This window comes from Spermophilus citellus (genome assembly GCF_964194105.1).
Source record: "Spermophilus citellus genome assembly, chromosome: 10".
In the NCBI taxonomy this organism is placed as follows: domain Eukaryota; kingdom Metazoa; phylum Chordata; class Mammalia; order Rodentia; family Sciuridae; genus Spermophilus; species Spermophilus citellus.
The window spans coordinates 54,214,610-54,241,857 of record NC_138197.1 but is presented as its reverse complement, the minus strand read 5'-3'; the positions used below and the strand labels follow the sequence as shown (position 1 = coordinate 54,241,857).

The following is a 27,248-nucleotide window of genomic DNA, read 5'->3' as shown; positions in this document are numbered from 1 at the left end:
CATTAAATAGATGTGTGACAATATCTTTAGGACTGACTTCTTATTCAGCAAAATGAGGAAATTGGGCCAAATATAAATATGATACTGAAACATTCTACAATTTAGAGTATACTCAGTAAAACAAGCTCTTTGCAGTCACTGATATGTATTGTAGACAAGATGGTGTGATACATGCCAACATATAGGAGGTCTAGAAGTTAGGAAAGTCTAATTTGGAAAAAAAAAATCTTTTTTTTTTGTTCTGTCCTTAAAGAAACTGAGACCTAAATTTGCCTAAAGTGAAATCCTGTGATCATCAATGCACTCAGCAGCACTTGCATAACCACTGCCTTGGGCAGGACTGGACCAAAATAGTAGGAGAGAAAGAAGGGAGAGACAGTGTCACAATCCTACAAAGGAGAGAGTTTTGACAAGTACAAGTTGCTGGAAAAGAAGCAAACTGCTCCTTTGGTTGAGAGAAATTAGCATTTTCAAGCCATCAGAGATTCCTGCAGCTTTGAGATTAGTCCTATTAGTGGATTTCAGTGCTCTGAAAGCTCTTTGGTAGGAGAACAAGTGTCCATCTTTGAGATTATGTGCTTATCTTCAGGAGACAGAGTATAAACAAAACCCAAGAGAACTAAGACTGAACTCACACTAAGGGAATAGAGTAGGATGGAAATAAAAATAGACTGACATAATCTCTATTTATTATTAATAATAATATTGTTTTATTAACATTTAATAGTATTTACCAGGACAAAAATACTAATTTTGGAGGTGGGTACTGGGGATTGAACTCAGGGGCACTCGACCACTGAGCCACATCCCCAGCCCTATTTTGTATTTTATTTAGAGACAGGGTCTTACTGAGTTGCTTAGCACCTTACTTTTGCTGAGGCTGGCTTTGAACTCATGATCCTCCTGCCTCAGCCTCCTCAGCTGCTGGACAGCAGGCATGCACCACTATGCCCAGCAAAAGTATTAATTTAAGTGAACTGTTTCCTCTTTAACTTTTAGACGAATGGCTGTGTTTCATTAAACTAATATGACTCATCTTTAAGATGTTTTTATTACTTGCTAAAACCATGCTGCTACCATCCACAAACCTTTTAGTATTAAATGTCCTTTTTTGAAACTCATAAGCAAAAATCTTAAATATCTGTGCACACGGAATTATTACAGCTTCTTTTATTCAGTCTATCCACTTCTTCTGGCAGATTTTGATTTCTTGACAGTATTGTGCATCAGTGGATCTAATTCTGCTTGAAGTGCTTAAATGGTTTTAAATATATAGGGATCAGACACACAATAATGATCTTTCTAATTTCCAAGGATCCAGCCCTCAAGGATTCCTGGGGGGTTCTGCTGACTTTTGTGGACTGTGTCCTCTCAATGACCTGTGATTAAAAAGTGCACCATTTTTAAAATGACCTAAAATGTGGGGCATTTTCACAATGACTTTCTCATTTTTTGGCTCAGGCAATATTTCTCTTGCCTCCTGTTGTTCACCAGTGAATGTTAGTGACCTAACAACTCCTCAGATGAGGTGGAAGGATAGGAAAGAGGATTGGAGAGGCCCTATTTTTGGCTATGCTACCTAAATTCCCAGGGAGGGCTTAGCTTTCCCTTTCTCCTTTCAAGAGTTGTGCTGCACTGTTTGGGAACCAGATCTGCAGAAACCTGGGAAGTTAAGTGCCTTGAAAACAAAATAATAGGACATCCAAAAGCCATAGGGGCACATTTTACCAACTGCAGCTTGAAAATACTTTTGCAGGACTGAAAAGGTTAAGGATGCAAACTTTTAAACATGACTGAAACAATGAACAAATGTTACTCTAATGGTCTGGCAATTACAGTTAGTCTATGTTTTTTTCCACACTTACTTAGTCACATTATTGGCTACACAAAGAAATACATAATTGTCTTTGATACAGGTGTAGAATAAATTTGGAAAAATGTCTATTAAATGAAGATTGCATTTGAAAGCAGTTCTCTATTTAAAGCCAAGTCTCATTATAAAGTAAATCTCCTAATCAATACTGCTGGTAATGAGTCCCATATTACATACTGCTTGATCTCACAAAACATCCTGATCTGGTAAGATTTCATGAGAACTGTGATAGAACTAAGTACCAAGTCTCAAGTATCTATTTTTCTAAGTCCCATGGAAGTACTTAGAATGGCTATACCCAACTTTTGTACCTGTTCTATGCTATAAAACAACTGGGGATCCTCACACCAAAGATTCTGATTCAGTAGATATGAGGTGTTGACAACAAAGTGTATTTCTGTCACCCAAAATTAAGACTGTCACCTCTGAACATCACTCTTCACAAATGTGTTAATAAAAAAAATAGATTTGCCTCATTATTGAAGTAAAAAAAGAGGTGAATACTCACAGGAAATACATGCTCAGAGGAAGCAAATTTCAATAGCTGAGTAATATTAAGGTTAATTGCCTCCTCTACCTTGTAAGGCTTTGGTATATTTATCTGAATGCTCATTGTTTATAGATGAGTTCAAGTGTTTGAATAGTTTAAAAGCTCTCACTTTGAAGACTATTTCTGCTCTTATTATTGCATGTAACCATTAGCTATACTAGTCATCTGGGAAAAAAAAGCCTTTTCCAGACTCTAATACCAATAATATTTGAGGAGCTACTAGGAAATCAGCTCATTTATTTATATTTCTGCCACCTAATATATGAGACCAATGAAAAGCAAAACAATTAATAATACCTGTGGCTGGTGGGTTAATTGCCTAGAGTAGGGGTTGGTGACACATTTCCTTTAAAGGGCCAGATGGCAAATATATAGCCTGTGAGGGTCAGTTACTCATTGGTTAGAGCACTAAGGCAGCCACAGCCAATATGATTTAGCTGAAAGATGCTGGCTGATTTCCAATAAAACTTTACTTTAGATGCTGAAATCTGAATTTCATATAATTTGCCCTTGCCATAGAATAATAGTATTGTTTGCATTTTTCCAACCATTTAAAATACAAGAACCACCCTTAGTTCAAAGGATGCAGAAAAAGTCAGGTGCTAGATCTTACCCTCAGATGGTATTTGCCAGTCCCTGGGGTAGAGTGCTGAATAGGTTAAACCACATTTGGATCCACAGCTGTGTGAACCCATTTCTTCTGTTAAGCTCTGTTGCATCATTCTTTGGTCAAAGACTGGAGTACTAACTCCAGCCCACCACCAGACAAGTGCATGGGGAACCAGGAAAGTGAATGTGTAAGATGCACTGTAGAATCATTGCTCCTACAGACTCCCTAAGGAGTCTGTGTTGCCTTGCAGGAGATGGACTACATGCATGCAATAAGGCCCCAAACATGAGAGCATGAACATGGAACACAAGAGGCCTCAGAACTCTCCACTGTTTATGCTTTGGGTTTCTCACCTCGTAAATCCAGGCTTGATAGAGTGCACCTCAGCAAGGTCCTGTAGAGACTTACCAGGAAAGTGAAACCAGTTTGGTTTTAATAAGACTACAGATCTTGCCTGGGAATCTCTCTTATCCATATAACAGACCTGTTTTCATCATCAAGTTAATGCCTATAAGCAGAGTCAATTTGATTCTCCTACTTTCTCCAACTAAGTAACACTAAGAGATAAGAGAAGCTTATAGCTAATAGAGAGCTGTGGATGTTAAAACGTTTAATCTATTAATATAGGACAGCATTTCCCAAAGGATGTCATGCTAAATGCCGACTCTGTTAGATGTTCTGCTAGAAAAAAGCATTTCAAGGTCTAACAAGTTTAGGATACGTGACATAAAATGTCCCTCCTTTTTTGATGATTCTTAATATGCATTAGTATATTAAAGGCTCTGAGGATTCCTGCAATAAAACTGCTTTTAGGTTAAATCAAGTGTTTTTCAAAATTAATTTTTCTTTTTCCTTTACTTAACAGTTATTAATATCCCAAGAAAATAAATGATCCACAAACTACATTCTGGGAAACACGGCTGTAGACAAGGAAGAAGGAGGGAGAGGTTTTAAGCAGGGGAGTGGATTATGTTTTAGAACAATCCTTTTGGGGAAGATCAGATTTTCTCCCCTAGTTTTTGCCAGTTTAGGAAACTATACTATATTGAACCCACAGCCTCAAGTCAGAAATACAGGAACTCTATCTCTAGAGGTGACAATATTTTTAAAAAATTAAATAATGCAATCATGGTTTTAAAATGACTCAAACCTTACAGAGGACAACATGAAAAGCAAATGTTTTCTCACTCTTGGCCCAATAGCCAGTACACTTTCTAGAGGGATCATTTTCTGCTTCATTTTTCAGTTCTTCTTATGGCAAGTCTAAATTACATGCACATGAGCCTATTGTTTCGGATTCAAAAGTTAAGTAGTATATACTGAAGGAACTCATACTTCTTCCAGACTTGCCCAGCCTCTATATTCAACCTGTCACTCACTGCATCAATCCTACTTTGAAGTTATATCTCAAGTCTCTGCACTTGTAGGGCCTTTCCTTGTCAGCAGGCTTGCCTGTACCCTGTTCCTAATTGTTCATCCTACTTCTGAGCCTTCTGCCCTCCAGTCCATTCTCCTTACTGACTCCAAATAGACTTCCTTAAAATATCATTTAGGACAGTCTCTGGCTTAAAAGTCTTCAAGGCTTAACACTAAGATGAAATTCAAAAGCTCAATGAAGACCTGTGGAGTTAAGTGGGATCCACATTCTCCCCACCTCCCCACACTCTCATGCAGCAGCTCAGACACCAACTCACACACTCCAGCCACATTTGCTGTCTTTGTACCCTGAACACTTTAGCCTTTTTTTCTCCCTTGGGCCTCCCCATCTGCAGTTTCCTCTGCCCAGATGCTTCTCTTTCTCTGTGTCTCTTGAGTCAACTCCTATGCTCCTTTCTAATATTTCTTTGTCAAAGAATCCTTCCCAGAGTGCTAATCAATACCAGTTTTCTGTCCTAGCACTCTATTCTTCTCCATACTACTTCCCACAATTTGTTACTATACATTTATTTTGTAAATGTCTGTAAATTCCAAAGGGGAACTTAACATCTGCTTTGTTTTCCACACTAAATGTGGGAAACTGCCATGGTGTCTGGTCACAGAATGGCTTTAATAAAAATGTATGACATGCATGAAGGCAGCTGGGAGGGATTTCAATTAGTTCTAGGTCCTGACTTCTCCTTACCTGCAACTCTGGCTCCATCTGACTTCTTCTTTTTTACAAACTTATCATCCAAAAGTTTCATTTGTTCATCTCTGTGAGGACCAGAACTTTAACAGTCATCTCTTATACCTCTCCATTTAGGCCTTTCTCAGCATTTCAGTTTATATTTCATTCTCTTCTGGGAAATCCATTGCTCTTATTTTCTGCACCACTCATTTGGTGCCTAATGTTCTCTTTCCCTTCAATACTTTATTTGCTATTGTTAATTAATACCTTATATTTGCCTATTTTGTCTTGCTAATGATGACATAGGTTTATTGTATGCAGGACCTGGTAAGTACTCTCCTAATGTACAATGCATGCTCCTGCCTAAAGTGGGTGCATGAAAGAAGTCATTGTTATCCACCACTCTTAGTTGCCTCTATTATTAGATCTTGTGATGGGAGTTTGATCCATTTTCTTCTACTGTGTTTTCTTCAAGAGTTCTGACTGCACTGCCATCATGCTGGAAAGGAAAGGTGGGATACAGAAAATTTCTGACAACACAGAGAAGGACTCAAGGGAGAAGAGTAGACACAGTGGACTGACCTGAGTTTTCTTGGTTCCTCCTTAGCAGGCACCAGAGATACAGAGATAAGAACAATTTGGTAAGGAACAGGTACCCTTTATTGATTATATATGTCCTAGAATATTTACGATGGTGTCTTGATCAAGATTTTGAATGTGTTGGACCTTTAGAATTAAACGAAGCACGGAGAACTACCTCCTAAAGAAAACTTCAATTATTGACTCACTTTCTCATTGTTTAATTTGTGGATGATTTAGATGCAAACATTAATTTAATTCAGGAATTGTCTTTGGGATCCAAGAAGTTATTGTTTACCTTCAGTTGCCTGTTCCAATCTTGTACAAATAATAATATTAGGAATATTTAAAATACTGAATACTACTTAGATATTTTGTTTTATTCTATTTTTACCAAAATATAGGGTTATAAATGCTTTGAAATGCGTGTGTGTGTGTGTGTGTGTGTGTGTGTGATTTCTATTAGTATTTAAAACAATCCTGTGTGGAATACTGAATAGCTAATATTATTACCATCTTATAATTGATAGCTCTGACACAGAAAATTTGTGACTTATTAAAGGTTATGAAAAGACTTAGTGATAGTCTCAGAACATGAGCCTGTGTATCTTGTAATATAAATTAAGAATGATTTCTGGTACACTGTACTCCAAAAACTTTATAAGGTACTTAACCTATCTTCCTAAAGCTACTTCTGAAAAATGGAGTAGAAAGGGTAAGCCTGTAATAATGCCATCTTTGTTAGCATGAAATTATTTGACATCAGTAAACATTTTTATAATTATTATCTTTTTACGTAAGATAACACAACCACCTCTAAGATAAACAGAATAGAGTATCATCTGTTGTCTTTATTTTGTCAGTGGGGAAACTGAGATAAAGACAAGCTTAATGACATGCCTGAGCGTATCTAAGCAAGCAGAGGTTAAATTCCAGGTTGTGGTGGTGAAGTCACCTTAAAAATGGAACTGCTGTAAGACGATGTTGTTATTTGGTAAGTTCTGGAATGAGATTGTCAGCCTGGGTTCATGGCATAATATGCAGGACCCAGTGCAAAGTGAAAATTTAGAGTCCCTCGTTTGAAAAATAAGGTAGCAGACAGTGGCAGCAAAATATCAAACAGATTGCCCTCTTAAGTGTAGGGTTCCACGAAACTAGACAATTTGATAAGGAACAGGTGCCCTTTATTGATTAAATATGTCCTTCCACAAAGCTGGTCTTGCCTGGAGTCCCTGGATGTCTAGAATGTGGGCGTTTGAACGTTACAAGGTTGTGAACTCCTCAAAGTGTAAGCAGAATTCTGTGTTAATGTGCACGTTTGTTTTTTATATTCCATTTTAACCCATACTCAAAAGAGGTCTGTTAATGAAAGTAGGCATTAAGACCATTTCCTCAAGAATGATGTATGATCCTACAGAGACTACAATGTCAGAATGTATTGGCAGGAACAAGCGTGTGGCGGTTCTAGGTATGATCCTCCATGAGAACGTATTTGTGAGTCAGTGAATTTTTGTGAACACTTGAGAGTTAATACAAAAAACAAGCAATTTTAAGGCTAGAAGTTACACTCAAGAAGGCATCTTCAGAAAGGCAATGGAGAGACGGGATGGTTCAGATGACCATATTCTTGATATAACTCAGTGATACCCACAGATGAACTATTTATTTTTCAGCCCTTAAAGAAAGTTTCTTCATCTTCTTCTGAGGCTGGGTTATGTTTAGCTTCCTTTAAGGGAAAGTAGATTATCACATTAATTTTTTCCACTGATGATAAGACTTACCAAATCATGGTGATTTATTAGAACCAAATATTAGAAATCAGAGTAAGGTAGGAATCTGTTGACAAAACAAGTGAAGTGCAGAAGATGTCCTCAAAAAATGGGGAAAGACTGGGGCTGGAGTTGTGGCTCAGTTGTAGAGCCTTTGCCTAACATATGTGAGGTACTGGATTCCATCCTAAGCACCACATGAAAATAAATAAATAAATAAATAAATAAATAAATAAAGGTAAATTTTTAAAAAGCAATGGGAAAGACCTGAATTATTAGAAACACTACAAGTAAAAAAAAAATGTCAGGACACTTGACTCTTTGCCAGTTAAAATTTCTTGGCCATCTCTAGAAACCTCAAATACAAATATCCCTAGAAGTTTGTTAAGATGTCACTCTTATATTTTGACAGCCTGCCTTACGTTTTTATTTAGTTCCTTTGTCCTACTTTATGGTTTTTGTACTAAATATGCACCTGAGTCAAATCTCCAACTCACTTTATATGGAAATATAGAGAAGGATAATTGAAACCACAGGGTAATTCTCAAATTTCCATTTGCACAGTGTCAAACTTCTCTGGACACAGCATCTAACCAGCAGAAAAACACCATCCACTTGGGTTTTCAGTCATTTTGCTATTCCCATTATGTCCTCCTTCATGCACATGACAGAACTAGTTGCCAAAGTCTTGCAGATTCAGCCATAACCTTGGATGCTCACACTAGGTAACTCATACATGGCAGGAAAAAAATGTTCATAATCCTACTTGCCAGGAGAAGTGACAAAGTAAAGATACTGGAAAGGCACATTCCTATAATTTCTAGAATAAGGCTGGGCAGGAATTGTATCTAATTGACCCCAATTGCCCCGCGGGTACTCTTACTAGCTGCAAGCGAGCAGCTTTCCAGAAAGCCATCTACTTCAGTTGGAGTCTTCAGGAACCCGTTCTGTTGCTCTCCCCGCGCTGCCCCAAACACAGGAAGAGGTCAAAAACTTCCAACAGCCACAGACCTCACTTTACTGCCCCGGTGATTTTCAGCCTCCGATGAGCTACCCTGGCTAGTCCTGAGTGGGAGGGTCCGAACGTGCACAGCGAGGGGTGGGGCCAGGGGCGATCGAGGACGCGCTTCGGGCCGGGACAGCACGCCCAGGCTGTCCCGGGGCTGGAGGGGACCAGCTGCAGGCGCCGCTCGACACGTGGCCCCAGAATTTGCGCGCGCTCTCCAGGAATAGCGCCAGGGGCCAAGGAGGCCTATGTGGGACCCATTCCGACGCCTCTCTCCCTGGTCCCTAGCCACCATAGCGAGGTCCTCCACATTAACCTTTTCTGGCCCTCCCAGGCTCACCGCCGTTTCACCCCGTGAGCACCCGACCTTGGCGCTCTCCGCCAAAGCCAAACGTGCCTACAGGCGAGTGGCGACTGGGGTGCGGCTGGGGGCCGTTTTAGGGGTCAGAACCACTGCAAATGCCTCTCTCCTCCCACCCGGCTTCATGCCCACCCTCCTCGAGGTCCTGCAGGGATCCGCCCCTCCCTGCTCACCCAGCCGATCCCTCCCTCCCGGGGAGGGCCACCCCCAGCCCGGTCTTAGCCTTCGGAGCGCGTGGGCTCAGCGAGCGGAAGGGCAGGGACCCTGGAATACCTGCTCCTCCAGCACAGGGGTGGGTTTCAACTAGTGGTCCGCTAAATCCCGGTCCTTCCCCGAGGCTACGGGAAGTACTCCAGCCACAAGGAAACTGCTCTGGTCTTTCGGCTCCCAAACGTGACACTGTATATATCCGGCTCGGAGACTGGGTGTGGGGCGGGAGGAAACCACCCTCCCTCGACCTTCCCTGTCGTCGTTGGGCGCAGAGCCTTCGGCAACCTCTGCCCGGGGCGGGAGGAGGGCTAGGGGCCGCGAGGGCCCTACAGTCCTCCGGGAGACAGCATCGTGGGCAGGGCGGCTGTGCACGCAGGCCCGCCCCGCAGCCTCCATTCATTGAGCACCAAGCCGATCCACTCGCTATTACTCCAGGGTTTTTGTGTGGGTTCCCCCCCACCACCACTCTTTTTTTTTTTTTTTTTTTAATTCGGTGGGTGAGGGGAAAGTTAGCTGGAAAGGCGCCCCTTCCTGGTCTGGAAAAGGGGAGTTCTCTTGCTTTGAAAGAGAAAGATTGGGGCAGGGGGGAGGGAGGCAGAGAAGAGAGGGTGGTTCTGGTCTGAACGCTTGGAGGACAAACCATTCCCCACCCCCTTAGCAGAGAAGGCAGCCACAGATTCCAGTCTACCCAGCCTGTCTTCTTCGCACACCCCGTGGAAGGATGCTCTTGTACCTACTCCAGACGCTGCGGAGGCGCCCTGCAATGACCGACAAGCTTTTTAAAAATCCAGGGGCGGGAGTGTAGGGAGGTGATGGGGAGGACGGGAGGTTTACTCATACTCTGGGTTTGAAGAGCAGATATCAGGCTCTGCTTGCTTGTGGTGCGGGTGGGATAGGTATGTGGGTAGGAGACTAGGAAGGATCACAATGCGAGCTGCAGGAACAGCAGCCGGCCAGCTGCGCCCAGCAGCACTTCTCCGGATTTAAAATGCTTTTTTAAAAAATTATTATTAGCCTGATAGCTTTAAAAAAAAATTTGGTCATTGTGAAATTCTAAGCAGAAAAGCTGGAGCTGTCGAGAAAGACTTGTAGAGGGAAGGACTAGCACCGGAGTGGAGCCCTTGCCCTCAACCAGGAAGTGCAGAAAAATGGCCAACGCCCATATTAATTCCCTAGACAATATGTAAGGTAAATCTCTAAATAAATATGCTATGTTAAGAGAAACCAAAGGAATATTGCCCTATAAGTTGTTCTGATTCTCATTACAACACTTGGCTTTCAATTAAGTAAATTTTGATTCATGAAGGTTAGCATTATTGAAACGAGCAACTTCATGCATTAAAAAAAAAATCACAAGGATCTTGAATTCTTTAGGTTAAATAATGTAACCTAAGACACTGTGACTCTTTCCCTCTGGTGACTGCCTGAAAGCAAGAGAGAGAAAAAGTTAGGACCAAATAAATCTACTCATCATTGCTTCTTTGTCCCCCAAGAGTAAATCTGAAGGTGTCCTCAAAACATGTGACAGTCCTTGAAATGATACTGTCAAATGCTGGTGAGAAAACATAGAAATCACTCATCACATAGCACATGTAAGGTAATTGTTGGAACTCTTTGGAAAGCAATTTAGCAACACATTTTCTTTTTGTTGTTCTAGACCTTTTGATAAAAGATTCCCCTTTCTTAGAATGTATCCAAAGGAAATGTACAAAATGTGAAATGACATATGGACAGAGTTACATATTTGTTATTGTTATATATAATGTAGAAAATAAAAGCCTACTGTCTGTGAATTATTCATAGGTAAAATGCAACATTATTATAAATTGAGTATCACCATTTAAAATGACATTTATAAATGTATATGTCTCAGTGTAAGCCACACAAAATGGGTGGCTTACACAAAAGAAATTTATTATCTCACAGGTCTGGAGGGCTGAAAGTCTAAGATCAAGGTGTTCAGAGTTGGTTCCTTATGAGGACTGTGAGAGAGAATGTGTTTCATGCTTCTTACCTATTTCTGTTGGTTTCCTGGCCATCTTTAGTGCTCCCTGGTTTGTAGAAGCAGAACCCTGGTCTGTGCCTTCTCTTCACATGGCTTTTTTCCTGTTTTTATGTCTGTGTCCAAATTTGTTCTTTTCACAAGAATACCAGTTGTATTGACTCAGTCAAATGACCTTATCTTAATTTAACTAGTTACTTTTGCAACAAATAAGATCACATTCTGTGCTAGTAGTGGTTAGGACTTCAAAATACGAAAACACAGGGGAGAAGGGGAAAATGATTCAACTCATGACAGACAATAATAAAAGGAGACAAGTTGAATGGAGGCCCTGAAAAGATAAGTACAAATCTCTGCAATCCTTGAATGGGACTTTATTTGGAAAAAAAATATGCATATGTAATTAAGTTACGGATCTTGAGATGGGATCATCTTGGGTCATACAGGAAGACCCTAAATCTAATGGCAAATACAATTATAGAAGAAAGATAGAAGGAAATCTGAGAAACACATACCTTGGAGAAGGTGATGTGAAGACAAGATAGAGACTGGAATGAAGTGGAACATTAAGAAAAGCTCCAGCCACCAGAAGCTGGAAGAGTCAAAGAAGGTTCTCCCCATGGCCTCTGAGGGTAGCATGGCCTTCACCTTCATTTTCTACTTCTAACCTCCTGAACTGTGAGATAGTGAATTTCTGTTGTTCAAGTCATTCCATTTCTGGGATTTTTTTTATGTCAGCCATAGGAAATGAATACAGGTAATTTGTCTGGGGTGGAATTCTGTGTATTCACTTTTTTTTTTTTTTTTAAGAAGTGTGTGGTCCAAGACCATTTCAAGTTGTTATTTTAATAGGGCTCTCTTAAAATTCCTAATCTACTTTTGAAGGGATGAGCAGAAGCCATGCCAAAAATTTCATCATTTTACAAACCACATCCTCCAATGGGTGAAATACAGTGAAAGCACCCCAAAGGTGCTGGTCCTATGCAACAAGTTCTATTGTTTGGAGTTCTCACACAGGATGTATTTGCAACTTCCACAAATTCAAACTCAACTTCACATTGATTAGATTAGAGGTCAGTTTCCAAGAATTTACCTTAAAACCTTGCTGCTCATGGTCAATGTGAAGAAATAGATTATTGTAATAATTTATACTTTCAAAGTCTATCTTCCCTCACACCCTTGCTCAATAGCTAACCGTTCCATTCAACCCCATAACACAAACCTTTCTTTGTATATCTGCCTGGAATTTAAAATTTAACACATAATACAAACGATATGTGCCAGACCTAAAATAATCTGTCCGTTCATTCTAATAACACCCTCAAATTGCAGGTTGTGAATAAACAGTGTTCCAAAGGAAGGTTGTCCTTCCCTAGTGCTACATGCTTAAATAAGTGCTATCAATTTGTTAACTGATAGTACCACAGAAACAGAACTTTGATTTTTATCTATGATAGAATCATAAAAATAAAGTGTTTTATAACTAGAAAACCAGTAATTTGGGCTTACTATCTCATTTTATAGTGGAAAGACTGGACTTTATCTCTTGTTCAAGATCACTGTGTTTGTCTTCTGTTGTTGCATCATCAATTACCACAAACTTGGTGTTTTAAAACATGCTCATTTATCATCTGTAGGTTAAGTATTCAGGCATGGCACGCGGGCGGGTTCTTTCTCATAAGGAGGAAACCACAGTGTCAGTTCAGGCTGTGATCTCATCTGTGACTTGGGGTGCTTCTCAAGCTCCTCATTAGTTGTGGTTCCTTGCAGCTGTAGAGCTGAGGTCCTCATTTCCTTGCTGGCTCCTGGCCAGGGTTGCTCCCAGTTCTGAGACCATCCTCAGGACCAAACACTGTGCCCTTTCACAATATGGGTTGTTTTCTCCTCTAAAATTGGCAGAATAAATTATTTTTCTCTCTTCCAATCTCTGACTCCTTTTTAGACTGATACCCTATTAAGTGAGGCTTATTTAGGATACCTTCCCTTTTGATTAACTCAAAATCAGCTGGTGTGGAGCCTTCACCTGCATCATATAACACAATCACAGCAGTGAAATTCATCATATTCACAGTTTCACTCCATTTAAGGGGAAGGAATTCTACAGGGTATATAAACTATACCGTATAATATTGGAGCCCTCTTAAAATTCTTCCTGCCACGATCTCTTACTTAGATGATGGGTGGTAGCAGTATAAGTAAAGTGCTGTTTTCTACCTTATTAAGGTTTTTTTTTTTCTTTTGCATAAGGAAACTATTTTTCAGTATCTGGCCAATTTGTGAATCAGCTAATTTTGGATTTTTACACATTTTTTTCTTACCTTCTTTTCCCTATAGAGATATATAAGGTTTTGAAATTATAGAATTTGCTTACTGACAATTGTGAAAGTGTAACATGTGAATGTGAAGACTAAACCCAAGTTTCCTGATTCCAGGAATGATGCATGTTGAGCAGATCATTTTCTTAAATCCTGGATAATAACACCAACACTTTTTGACAATGTTAATGGAAATGTCTAGAGAACTTATATTGAGAATACAGTAGGGTTTCAGCTTAATCAATCTAAAGCTATATGCTCCCTATTGTCTATTATGCAGACATTAAGTGAATAAGTTAATGTCAGCTGAATTACACTAACTTTCAATAGATTTGGTTGGGGAAGAAGGTAACATGCTGAAAAACATACATAATATGATCTTCCTATTAAACCATGTCAAATAACTTTGAACATATGTATGTAAAAACAGATATATAGGTCTGTGAAAGAAAAAAATCATGGAAGGATGCATATTGAATTACTCACGTTACCTGGGTTGTTGGTAGAGGGACACCAATGCATGTAGAGGAAGCAAGAGGGGTCCAGGCAAAGGACAAAGAAAAAGAAAGACTGAAATATAAATCAAGACATCATATGGTACTTATGCATATATGCATTACTGTTGTCCCCAAATTGGAGAAACAGACAGATACAGGGAAATCACAACTTACCAGAGTAGAAATTCATGAGCAGAAACTTCTGTGGAAATCAGTATCAAGGTAGAAATGCCTAAACTATAATTGATGAATTGCTGGAGGCTCAATATTGAGAAGTCAGAGAGTTATAAACTCCCGAGTCCAGGGTGCCCAGTCACAGGAGAGCTCTCAGCACTTTCTGAGAGTTTTACAAGCTTTATCAGCTTCTCACAGTGAATATCAAAGAAAAACCACTTGTACTTCCAGCAGGGGGAAGGAAAAAGGAACTATTTTGAATTATAGATAGAATGTTTGGTTCTTCTTAATAAGATCTGCTTTGGGTTGAGACTGTTTTACTAGAGCTAATTTGTTGGGTTTTTATCAGAACCTACCAAACTGGAAGAAGAGGAAATACAGGAAATATACAATTTCGGCAAGTTCTAGTCACTGTCCCACCTTCAGAAAGGAAAAGAAACTGAGAAGCACTGGTGAAGGTTACAGCCTGGGGCATAGACTCAACAAAAGATGGAGACCTAAACACAGGACTGTGCATGCTTCCCTTTGCTGTGTACTTTACCACTACATGACCAAAGGGTCTATTTACTGAAGCTGCTTTTACTCAGTACATCATGTGCATCTTTCAATAAAAAAAATACAAGACATATAAAAAGGCAAAAAAAAAAAACCACTGTGTGAAAGAATCATCAGGTGTCAGAACCAGAGTCAAATATGGCAACATACTGGAATTATCAGACCAGAAAAAAATTAAATCTGTGACTATAATACTAAAGGTTTTTAATGGAATAAGTAAATAGTGTGCAAGAACAGATAGATATTATAAGCAGAGAGATGGGAACATGTAAGAAAAAATCAAAAAGAAATGTTAGAGATTAAAAACACCATGATAGAAATGAAGAATGCCTTTGATGGGTCACTAGAAGATTGGACACAGATGATGAATGACTCTCTGAGTTTGAGACATAACAATAAAACCTGCCAAAACTGAAAAGGCAAAAAAGAATGAGTAAAGAAAATAGAACAAAATATCAAAGAACTGTGACCTCAACTACAAAAGGTATAACATACACATAATGGGACTATTAAAAGGAGAAGAAAGAGAAAGGATCAGAAACAATAATGGCAGAGAATATCTTCATATTAGTATCGGGATGTTAAATTTCAGATCCACAAAGCTCAGAGCACATTAAGCAGAATAAATGACAAAAAAGAAAACTACATCTGTCATATTCAAACTTTAGAATATCAAAGATAAAAACCTTAAAGGGGGCTAGGAAGAACTAGGGGTAGTGTTGTGTCTCTATAACCATAGCTCCTGTGGAGGCTGAGGCAGGAGAATCACTTGAGCCCAAGAGTTTGAGGCCAGATTGAGCAACACCTGTCTCAAAAGACAGCAAGACCATGTCTCAAAAAACAATCCAAAACAAACAAACCAAAAATAAGTTAAAAGGGAACAAATACTTTAAAAAAATAAAAGAACAAAAATAAGAATTACATTTTACATTTCCTCAGAAACTCTGTAAGAAAAAAGAAGCTAAAGTCAAATACTTAATATATTGGTGGGAAAAAAATCCCACTAACTTTGAACACTGTGCACTGTGAAATAACTTTTCTAAAGAAGGGGAAAAATAAAAATTTTCTCAGACTAAAAAATATTGAGGGGACTTTTTGTCAATATACCTGCCTTACAGGAAATGTTAAAAGAAATTCTTCAGAAAAGGAAGACAGGCCAGAAATTTCAACACAAAGAAAGGAAGAGCATCAGTAATATGAAGTGAAGGTAGAATACAACTTTTACTTTTCTCACTCTTAATTGATTTATCGGATATTTTGTTTTAGATATTAGCAATATATACAAAACCTATGGATAGATGTGTATGCCTGTTTGTTTCATGTATGTGTGAAATGAATGACAGCAGTGATGTAAGGGATGGAGGAGGAATTGAAAATATTTTGTTATTATAAACTTTTCACTACATGTGAAGTAGGATAGTGTTATTGGAATATGTTCTTGAATTATTTGTAGATGTATGTCACAAACTGTAGGGCAACCACTAGAAAAGTGGGGGGAAGGGAGAAGTAACTTTGGGAAAAGCTCAGTATGTTTTTCCTGTTCTCACACATTCAACAGTATACTTCTGACAGCAGATGTGAGGTTCCCCCCCCCCCAGCACATGAAGCAGTTCTCCAGCAGACGCCAACTGAGTGTTCGACAATTTAATTCTAACACCATCTTCCTGGTTTAGAGTCAGATCCCATATGTTAACAGATCAGTTTCCTATAAGAATACCCACCCCCTACGTTGGATGCCAATTTCAAGAAGTTATTACCTGTACTCCTGATTGGCCAGCTATAAATTCAGAATTCTCATGATCTTCTCCTTGAGTTTCATTAATTTGTTAGAGAAGTTCATGGACTCAGGGAAACATTTTACATATATATATATATATATATATATATATATATATAATTTTACTAATAAATTATATAATAAAGGCTTCAGATGAATAGCCACATGAAAAGACACACAGAGTAAGGTCGGTAAAGGTCTCTAGCACTAGAGTTTCCGTCCCCATAGACCTGGGATGTACCACACTTACGACACAGGAATGTCTTTTGCCACCAGAAACTCTCCAACCTCAAAGGTCAGAGATTTTTAGGGAGGCTTTATGAGGTAGGTATGACTGATTATTAACTCCATTTCCAGACCGCTTTTTTATCCAGAGAATGGAGAAGGGGTGGGGCTGAAAGCTCTAAGCTTATTATCATGGCTTGGTCTTTCTAATGAACTCTCCTATCCAGAAGCCCACCAAGAGTCACTTCATTAGAACAATAGATGCTCCTATCACCCAAGAAATTCCTAAGGAGTTCTATGTTAGGCATCAGGTGAAATATCAACTGTTAGAATAAAAGATTCTCCTGGAACTACTACTCAGGAAATTTCAAGAGTCTTTGGAGCTCTGTGCCAGGGACGGGGACAGAGACCAATATACATTTCATATTATTTCACAGAAAGTCTAATAGGTAGATGGACTTCAAGAAAGGAGAGAAAATGGAATAAATGTGAACCCTAATGTAAATTATGCACTTCAGCTGATAACACTGTGTTAATCAACATAGGTTCACTGACTGTAAGAAATATTCTGCTCTGGTGTATGATGTTGATAATTGGGGAGATTGTGGGTGTTGGACAGACAGTGGGTTTAGGAAACTCTCTGTACTTTCTGATCAAATTTCTGTGAACCTAAAATCACTCTAAAAATGATTTTACTAATAAAAACATAGAATGCACCTGGAGAATAGCAGATATGAAGAAGATGGATATGTTTTGTCAAGTGTGAAATGAAATCAAAGACGGTTTTGAAAATTCATGAGCTCTAGGAATGAACAACAACAACCAAAAATGAGAGTGCAGAATCCCTAAGGAAGAAAATTGGTGGCTCTTCTCTTATTTTATCCTCCCCAGATAAGAGTAATTGCTTTATTTTCTAAAAGAAAAGGGTTGTAATGCTAACTAGAATTAGAGTGTATGAGGTCATCAAAGAAATCTCCCTCACATGTCATGATATCATGGGACAAAAGCATGTGAGAGCAACTGCATTCCATACAACAAATAAATATGCACATGATGCTTGCTATCTCTTTGTTTCTTCCCTTCTGTCTTTCCTTTCTTCCTTTCCATATTCTTTGCAGTAGTGGGAATTGAATCCAGGGCTACACACATGCTAGGTAAGCCCTCTATCACTGAGGTAAAATCCTAGCCTCTTTGTGTTCTTATAGTAACAATGTGTTAGTTTTTTCATCACTGTAACAAAATGCCTGAAATATGTAACTCAAAGAAAGAAAGATTTATTTTGTCTCATGGTTTTAGAGGTTTCAGTCCATGGTAAGCTGGTCCCATTGATTTTAGTCCTGTGGTAAGGCAGAAATATCTTGGTAGAAGAGTGTGATGGAAGAAAGTGGCTCACCTCAGAGCAATGAGAGAGAGAGAGAGAGAGAGAGAGAGAGAGAGAGAGAGAGAGAGAGAGAGAGAGATTAGTACAGTTCGCATCCCAGGAAATACTATCCACATCACTTGCTACTTATCTTCAAAGCACACTATCACTGCATCTGAATGTCATGAGAATCTTGGAATGTGCCATTGCCAGAGTCAGAAAGAGATATGGCTTTATAGTGTAAGGAAGATTTGAATGGCAAAGTATTTAGGTAACAGAAAAGATTTTTAAAAAAGAAAGAAAAATTAAACATCAAATCCTGCATGTGGTGTGTCATGAATATCATGAAATGAATAACATGAATGCTTTTTTCTTTTTTTAATATTTATTTTTTAGGTGTAGATGGACACAACACAATGCCTTTATTTTTATGTGGTGCTGAGGATCCAACCCGGGTCCCGCCCCTGCTAGGTGAGCGCACTACTGCTGAGCCACAAGCCCAGCCCCATGAATGCTTTTTTCTTAAAGTTAAAAGTCAAATCTCTTAGTGTTCCAATTTATGGTTCCACATCTGTGTAGTTTTGCTTTTCCAGCTCAGGTAAATTCTGCCATATTCAACAATCCATTGGGTTGGGTGACTGCAGTTCATTCCACAGCACCAATTCTGCTATCAAATGACCCACTACACACTTTTGTTCTTCCAGGGGGGAGTATACCTGGGATTCTGGGAGCCCTCTGTTATTAGCCTCCAATTATTGGTTAGAATTTGAAAACAGGTGCTGAGGAGAAAGGGTGAAATAGGCTGGTCCTGCACCAAGGAATGTTATTCAAGCATTACAGTGAATATATTCTGATTTGGGCCCGAGTTTTTCCTTCTAGAATTCCAACAGACAATTGGCTACCAATGTAAGTTGTTACCTTTTGTCTTCCATAATTTAGGTCTGGTTTGCTAATCCAAAGAACAAACATAGAAGAAATGTGAGTTGAGATGATAATGATTAGGATATTTCTTATTACCATTTTTGCTTTGTTAAACTAAGAGGCTTTGAAACTCTTTTACAAAGTGTACTAGGTAAAGGAGCAGCATCGGTCTATTGATACACTTAGATTCTTAAAATACCAGAATAAACTCAACTGAAATCTGAATAGCTAAAAAGAGTTTAAAATATAGATACTTTTTCTTTCCCCCCTTTTTGTTGCTTAATAAAATTTTTGGTTTTTCCAGAACAAGAACATTATCCAAAGCCTTGAGTGCTTTTGAAGAAGGCACATATCCCACAAGGACCCTCTGTTAACCTTAAGTCAACTGGTTAGGATTAAGTCATCTTCGAATGAAGCATTAAATCTTTGCTCTTAAGCAATTCTGTGCTTCTTGGAAGAACTCGGGAGTTCAGTGGGAGGAAAAGATGTTACAAATCAAGCATTTAACTATGCTTAGGCAGAGTGAATTCTCCTTGAGAAATATGTGGAAGACAAGGGTCTGGAATCAAATGATAAATCTAAAGTTCAAGGCAAACACTGTATTATCTCAATTATTTCACTTTTAATGTGGAACTCATTGTTCATAAAAATGTGTCCCACAAAGTTTTTCTAATTTAATATGAACTGGCTATAATAGTCCAGGAAAAGTGAAAAGATCCTAGTGTATCTTCTTCTCTTTCTTTCCTGTTTGCTTGCTTTATTTTCTCACCCTTGTTCTCATCATCTTCTTTTTCTCATCAATAAAATAAGGACAAGAATGTTCACCCTGTAAACGGGCAGTGAAAATTAAATGAGAAAAATACATGTAACAATGGATATGCACAGTAGATAAACTATAATAACTTTTCAATGAATATTTCTCTTTATTGCTGGCCAATTAAAAATCATAGCAAATAAATTGTGCATGAGTTTATGATATAATTAATTTCTAATCAGGAAATATATAGCTTAGATAAAGAATCAAGATGCTTCGTATCAAACACAAAATTGGCTTATGTTTAAAAAAAATAACAGACACATGTCAGTAGTTGTTTCTTTGCCTTGAAATATATTCTTTAATTTATGATTGATGTTCTTGGTAGGGATTATACCAGATTTGAATGATATTTATCTCCCTGCAATTGACTTTAAAACCAAAAATACAATGTGGGTACAACTTGTAGATTTTTTTAGATCCACCAAACCTAAAATGTATGTAGTAGTTCTGAGGGCCAACACTATGCCAAACAGAAAGCTTAACTACTGGCTCAACAGAGAAATTTTCTAGTCTAGGTATAGATATGGCAATTGGTTACCTTTAGCTGTGATTTATGTCTGAAGCTAAAGAATGTCAATCTCAAGATTCCTCTGAGTGAATGGGTCAAAACAAGTCAATTTAAAAGAAAAAGCAAACAGCTTATTTTACACTTAATGGACATATACATGATGTTTATTTTGTTTCTGGCTCTAAAGACAACATACATATTACTTCATATATTCTTCAAAACAACCTTATATAGAAGGTACTATGATTATCCCCACTTTGAAGAATAGTAAAGTGAGGCACAGAGAAATGAACTGTTTATGTCATCAATGACTGGATTTTGTTTCTGAGATGAGCTTGACTTAGACTTTCATCTTCCCACTTGCTTGTTAGGAAATGTGCTTAGAGTGACTTGTGGTGTTTCAGGTTGCAAAGAAGAGACCTGCCCATGCTGTAGGAAATCCTGAGGGCTTGTGAGGATTACCAACAAGTGAGAAAGCACCAAAACCTATGTTAGCAGCTGTGGAGCTAGGCTAGGCCCCAGGTTGGGGCCAGAAGGTACATACAGCAGATGTCAGGAAGACTTGAAACGATGACTCATTGCTGATCAAGATATAGCAGCTCCCCAGTAATCCAGTCATTTTATGTTCCCTCAGAACAGTTAATCCCATTAAGTCATCTGCTTTCTCCGTATACAATTCAATTCCAGCAGATCTGACTAGGGGCATTTTAACACCTTCCCACGTAAAGGCATTTAGGATTGGGGTTTGGTACCACTGTGCCTCACTAATATCATGGCTGGTTTGGGTTTGGGCACCAACTCCTGGCACCTTTGGCCATGACTACAGTAGCAGTGTCATATTCTCTAAGGTTTTGCGCTTCATAAATAGAGACTCAACAATGGCAAAGTTTCTTCAAAGGGAGCTCCAGGCAAGACAGACACTTGGAATGTTATAGGCTCCTGTACATTCACATTACAAAGTCTCACTTGACCTGACTGGCCAGACTGACTGCTTTAAGGGAAAAGATTAGGTTTGGTGCCTTGTTTTGTAGTTTCTGTATTTCTACACACTTTTGGACTCTCTCACCATGACAACACTTCTAGTTTTCCAAACTTACAGTTGTTCTCCCCAGACCTGTTCTTCTTCCTCTATAATCCCTCCAGTGTGTGTGTGTGGGGGGGGGTGAGATTTTTAGATTACTCATTTTCACTATTCATTGAACTTTTCCTCCATTAGTTCAGATACTTTGTTTCTGCTTCCCCTTTCTTTTCTTTAATTTATGTCACTATAATATCTAGCTTGTGGTTTCGGTATTTTTTTAAATCCCCCAGTCACAACTCTTTCTAGAATTATTTTTCTAAAACAAAAATGTTATCCCATTTATCTTCTAATGAAAACATTGATGCATTTCCAGAATTTTAGTTATTTTATGCTTGTACGTATAGTTCTTTGAGACCTGGCCTCAAGCTGCCCCTTTCACCACATTTCCTGCTATTTTTCCCTTCTGCACGCACCATTTTATGTAGCCCTCTGGAATCATCTTCACATTTATGATAAAAAAGCATTACATATTATGCAATGAGCCTTCACAAACACTTCTTTCCCTTTCTGGAACATCTGCTCCAACTTCTGGGTCTTCTTCACCTTGCTAACCAAGAGTGAAGCACTCACTTCAGGTGCAAAATTTAAGGGGGTGCCTCCCCAAAACAAGCAATCAAGATAAACAGTATATGAATACACTAATTTTTAAAATATTCAATAATCTTTGATAAACAAAATGTTTTAAAAATTGACCAAATTATGCTATGTCAATATATGTTAATGAATCCCATTTTAATGTATAATCATAATGCATGAATTTTTAAAAAAATAGAAGGAAGACCAATGTAGTAGAGGAAGAGAGAGGAGAAGGAGAAGGAAGGAAAGGGAAGGGACTGGGGAACAAGATAGATAAAAATCATGCTATGTATATGTATGGTTATGTCACAATGAATCCGTTTTATGTATAATTACAATGTGCCTATAAAAACCATTAAAAACGATTCACCCATATTGAAAAATAAACTTTTTAAAAAGGATAAGACAGGATCTAACGGTGCATTTCCATGACCCTGCCTCACTTACTTCACCTTAATATGGCCCTTGTTCCAACAAAACTTCACAAAAGTATGCAGTCCACCTGCAGACTACATTTTGCCCTGACACTTTTAAAAAGCTTGCATTGGTTCATCACTTATATTGATTACTAAGGATTGGGTAACTCCTTACACTTTGTGTCTTAGCAAGGGCTTCCCTCAAGATTCAGCTCACACATGGCTTCACTTAGAAAAACCTGTCACTTCCCAATTTGATGTATGTGCCCTCCCTCCATATTTCTATACCCTACCCATATCACAGGACTTTCCTATAATTGTTGGCTTACTTGTGTCAGTGTCCCTTCTAACTGGTGTATGTCCTTTAAGTACATGGGCAGCCATGTTAAATTATCCCCAATTTACTAGGAATAAGAGGTTCTGCATACTGTACTCTGAACTAAGAAATTACAATTTTATTTCCAACCCTCACAATTTGTAGGGTAATAATTTTACCCCCATTTTATAAGTTTGGAAATAGGAACACATAGTGATTAAGTAGTACCCAGCCAATAATGGATTGATGGAGACAATTTTCAAACTGGAATCTCTTTGCCTGTAGGTCTCAAGTGCTTTCCAATAAACAGTTCTTCTCAATTTTTCTCTTAAAGGGGCAACTGAGCAGCAGCCAGCTCAGATTCTACAGATGATGGGGAATGAAGGTCTTCATGAAGGTCTTAAGATTTTGCTCCACGAAATTTTGTGCCATAGTGGAGAAGATTGCCTAAGAGTCAGAATGTGCTGCTGTGTGAGGGCAGAACTTCTCACCCTGAATGGGCAAGCCCCTAAAGGAATTTGTCTAGGGTGGACACCACTGTTAACGTGAATGGAGGTAGAAGCTACAGTGTGTGGCCCAGGGAGTAGCTTTCTCAGCTACTTTCAGGTGTCTTCTGAGTTTGGTTGTTTTGGGAAAACTCTTTAAGAAAAACTATAAAAAAAATCAAGAATGCTCACTGAAAAAGTTTTTAAAATGCAGTACATTGTGAAGTAAAAATAATGATTGACCACACCTCTTTGAGACAAGTTCTGACAGTTGGCTATAGGTACATATCAACAACTCTTCATTTCTCAGGTTAGCATAGGTACCAGGAGTCTGGCTCCACTTTCATCTGGTCACCCTAACTGGTTAACTCTTTCCAATTCCTCTTCCTTATTCTTGTTCTACTCCATATCAGCTCCATATCCATTCCCCATCCTCCAGCTCTCTGTAGGCCTCTGATTGGCCTAATTAAATCCAGGTCACATATGGCCTTAGAATATCATCCTAAGAGTATACATATTCATTTTAAAAGTAATGCGAATAGATTTTGACTATTCCCAAAATACCTCCCACGCACATTGAAAGTTCAACATAGACAACTCTAACCTCACTACATAATTATCTTTTTATGGAGCAGAACTTCTTTTTTATACTACTTGTACTCCTCTTAGTTATTGGCAAGATTGGTTTGATTTCCTAGAGCCCCTGCTTTCATGTCATCTGAAATGTGGGAAAAAGTTACAGGTAATGTCTAGCTCCTGAAAACTTTTGAATAATAACTAACCCTTAAATAAGACTTGCTATGGACCATGTCATTGTAAGTACTATTCATATATTTCCTCATTTATTCTTACAACAGTCTTACAAAGTAGGTACTATTATAATTCCTACTTTAGAGCTGAAAAAAACTTTAAAAAATTAACTAGAGAAATTATATGTAGGAAAAAGGATTCATAATTGAAGGCAGTGGAGAATAGTAGTAGTATCTTAATTTAAAATAGTGTGTGTGTGTGTGTGTGTGTGTGTGAGAGAGAGAGAGAGAGAGAGAGAGAGAGAGAGAGAGAGAGAGATTGTGAGTGAATATGAGTGAAACTGCATTTCCATATTCATAGTTTTGAAATACTTGATCTCTTGGAAAACGATTTACAATTTTTCTTATTCCACAAACATGAAATGGAAGAGAAGGGTAATCTAATAGAGCAATTAAATTAAAAATCAATTCCTTTAAAACCAGATCCTTACATTGTTTCTTCTGCTGATGTCTGATTCTGACTGCATTGCCCACTTGGGATTTCACAGTAACAAACAATGAAAATGGTTAATCAACAGGCTGGGCTTCTGTTGCTATGAGACCTTTGGCATGAGATCAGGGAGACATGGGTTCCAAACGTCATACTTCAGGTCTTGAGGACAGCAGAGACTCTGTAGTCTTTATTGCCCATTCGAGTTCTATTCTTTTTTTGTTCTATTCCCCCAACTTCACTCTGGAGAGTTATTTTTTTTCCTGATTGGCAAAAAGGAAGATGAGTAAACCCTTCAATTCTAAGAATTCTCTTTATTCATCATGAATCAGGAGTTATTCATGTCAACAAGGTTGGGAGATTCTTTGGCAAGTTCTTTGGCAACAAGCCTTTCAATAAATCTTAAAGTAATATTATAAATGGAGGAACTCAATACTTGCTTGTTGAATGAATAAATTGAAATTAAAGTCAGCTGATTTGGCTTCAACGTCTGAAAAGAATCTAAAATAGCAGGTTTTTACTTTAAAACATTGCTTTCCTGTTCTTTATTATTGAGTTATCAAAATAGTTTGATTACAGGCAGATTTTCACCCAAGAAAGCTGACACATGAATAAGTGATTTGTTACAACCCCAGTTTGGGTTTGAATTCTGGCCTGACCATTGTGTGATCCTAGGCAAGTCACCAATCCCCAAGCCTCATTTCATTTGTGTACAAATTGAAGTTACTATGAAAGATAATGAGACTTCAATGCAATTTGCAGAGAAGAGGCCCTGGTGTTACATAGTGCTCAATAAATGTTAGCCATTATTATCCCATAATAAAGAGAAAAATAAAAAAAATAGGTGATGTAGTGGGGAATGTCAATGACATTCTGGACAATCTAACTACCTGTTCCAAACTAATACTATCAGAATGATTGATTTTATTCCAGTAAGAATTTAGCAAACATCAACAACAAAGCCCTATCAGAGTGAAAAAGGTAAAGGAAATTCAGTTGTTTTCCACAAAATAAGTTCTGACCTATTGACACCCAGCTTCATTTACAGTCTGAAAAGTTTTATAATGGATGTGGTCTTGTGTAAAGCTAGATAGAGGAAAAATACAAAAAAAAATTGGCATCAATATTTCTACAGTGTATTCATTGAGGATGAAAAACATGTGATGTGGTCAGTAACTATAGACTCTATCAGCATTTGAAAAACTTTAATGCCCAGAAATGCCTAATAAATCCCACTTTTTCTGACTGGCATTAAAAAGATCTCACAGTATCTTTCCTTGTCTGGGTGATGACAATGGAAATATAGATGTAAGCTAATTTATTTCATTCAATCTATTTTTTATATATTTAATCTTATTTTAAACACTTTAATGTAATTCAAATTTGTAATTTTGTTTTTTATTGAGACATATGCTTGTCCATCTTTATGGAGCATAATGTGGTTTGATTCATGTACACAATGCATAATGACCAGATGAGGTCAGATGAAGGTCATAAGCACTTCTATCTTCTCAAACTTGAATTATTTCTGTGTTTTGGGATCTTTATCCTCTTCTAGTTAAAATATATCACAGGGCTGGGATTATAGCTCGGTGGAAGAGCTCTTGCCTAGCACCTGTGAGGCACTGGGTTTGATCCTCAACATCATATACAAGTAAATAAATAGAATAAAGGTATTGTATCCATCTACAACTAAAAACATATTAAAAATACAAAACAGATTGCTATAGCCAATAGTTACCCCCACTGTCCTGTAGAAAACCAGAACTATTTCCACCTTTGTTTTGATGCCCATCATCTAACTCCACCTCCCTAAGGCCTCAATTTCTAGTGACCATATCTAATGCATTCTTCTGTGAGAATGGCTTGTCTCCTAAGTAAGTGAGAACATGCGGTATTTGTCTTTCTGTGTTTGACTTATTTCACGTATAACAATCCCCAGTTCCATCATGTTGCTGTACATGACAGGGTTTAATTCTTTTTTGTGGCTGAATAATATTCCATTACAGATGTATGCCAAAAAAGTTAATTTATTTGTTAATGTTTCAAAGTACAGAAAGTATTATTGGAAGTATAGAACACTATAAAGAGAAAAGAGTCAGCTATATTTCCCAAAAGCCCAAATACTCTTATGATAACCTTGGAAACTAGCCTGTCAGACTTTTATTCTTGACAGGTGATGTCCCCATTCACTTTCTGTACTCTAGTATCCTCCTGCTCCAACTTGAACTGTCCTAGCTTTGAAAATGGGACCTGAGCAGTTATAGGCTCTTTGGTACAGTTGATCCTTTAGTTGTTCCAAAGATTATAGAAATCATAGGACACTTTTTACCCAAAAGAACATCTATTACTATTATGAAGATAATAGTTCTCTATAATTTTAGTTCCCTGTAGTATATTTTTAACTCATTCAATTAATTGAAAGGAAATAGAAATTGTTCCAAATAAAGATAATCATTTTTTATACATAAGTGGACTGAAATAATCAAAAGTCATAGAAGAAAGCAGAAAATAATTGGTTAGAAAAGCTGGGCCAGAACACATTTTTAATTTCTCTTTTTTAAGCCAGGAATTTTCAGATGTCAGGACAGACATAATAGGAAATAGCACTATAAAAAATGATGTGTTAAACACAAAACTATAAAACTTCTAAAAGATAACATAAAAAAAAATCTAGGTGACGTTGGTTTGGCCATGGCTCCTCAGATACAACACCAAAAACACAATGTGTGAAAGAAAATAATGACATTTTAGACTTCATTAAAATAAAAAGAATTCTGTTCTTCAAAAGAGAGCATCAAGAGAATGAAAAGAAAAGCCACAGACTGGGAGAACACTTTTGCCAAACACATATCAGATGAAAAACTGATATCCAAAATATACAGAACTTGTAAGTCTCAACAATAAGAAAATAAACAA

The 27,248-nt window shown here is 38.0% G+C and overlaps 1 protein-coding gene across 2 annotated transcripts in view; it reads right to left on the bottom strand.

Moving 5' to 3' along the window:
* The window catches only part of FAR2 (fatty acyl-CoA reductase 2), a 155,206-nt gene extending 145,927 nt beyond the window's left edge, over nucleotides 1-9,279 (bottom strand). Inside the window, exon 1 of one of the 2 annotated variants that reach the window (XM_081311165.1) lies at nucleotides 9,129-9,279. The gene's annotated coding sequence lies outside the window, so the exon portion shown is untranslated. The remainder of the gene's footprint in view (nucleotides 1-9,128) is intronic. The other variant, XM_081311164.1, reaches the window with a different exon arrangement.
* Nucleotides 9,280-27,248: the final 17,969 nt, after the last annotated feature.